The following is a 488-nucleotide window of genomic DNA, read 5'->3' as shown; positions in this document are numbered from 1 at the left end:
TTCATCAGAAAAGAAGGGCTCGTCCGGGATTTGAACCCGGGACCTCTCGCACCCTAAGCGAGAATCATACCCCTAGACCAACGAGCCGACGAAAGCTCAGCTTGCCGCCATCATAAAGGAAGACAGCACGACTTAGTCCCGCGCCCCCAAAAGGCCGTTTCCGCAATTGTGTTTATAGCCTTCCGTTTTTCTCAACGGAAAGATAATTTCCTATTTTCCTTCTTCCTCTTTTGATCTTTGCAAATCAGTGACACAAAAGAAAACAGCGGTGTCATTACTGATGTAATTTTTACCTCTTATTTTGAAAACTATAATTCTATTTATGTTCATGGCTAATAAATTGCAATGGATGTGTGGCCATGTCGCCGTCGCTGCCAAATTCCAGACTCTCCCCTACTGAGTTCTGGATGTTGCAGTTCCCAATGATAGTGAAATTGCCCATTTCTCGCCTCTACCTTTGATTCTAGGGTTCAAGGCACCACCTTTCA

The 488-nt window shown here is 44.9% G+C and overlaps 1 non-coding gene across 1 annotated transcript; it reads right to left on the bottom strand.

Moving 5' to 3' along the window:
- Positions 1 to 15: 15 nt before the first annotated feature.
- On the bottom strand, positions 16 to 87 carry TRNAP-AGG. The gene has a single exon. It is a non-coding gene; the product is annotated as a tRNA-Pro (tRNA).
- Positions 88 to 488: the final 401 nt, after the last annotated feature.

This window comes from Pteropus vampyrus, unplaced genomic scaffold, assembly GCF_000151845.1.
Source record: "Pteropus vampyrus isolate Shadow unplaced genomic scaffold, Pvam_2.0 Scaffold241, whole genome shotgun sequence".
Taxonomy (NCBI): domain Eukaryota; kingdom Metazoa; phylum Chordata; class Mammalia; order Chiroptera; family Pteropodidae; genus Pteropus; species Pteropus vampyrus.
Note: the sequence above shows the minus strand (reverse complement) of the source record. Positions and strands in the feature narration are given on the sequence as shown.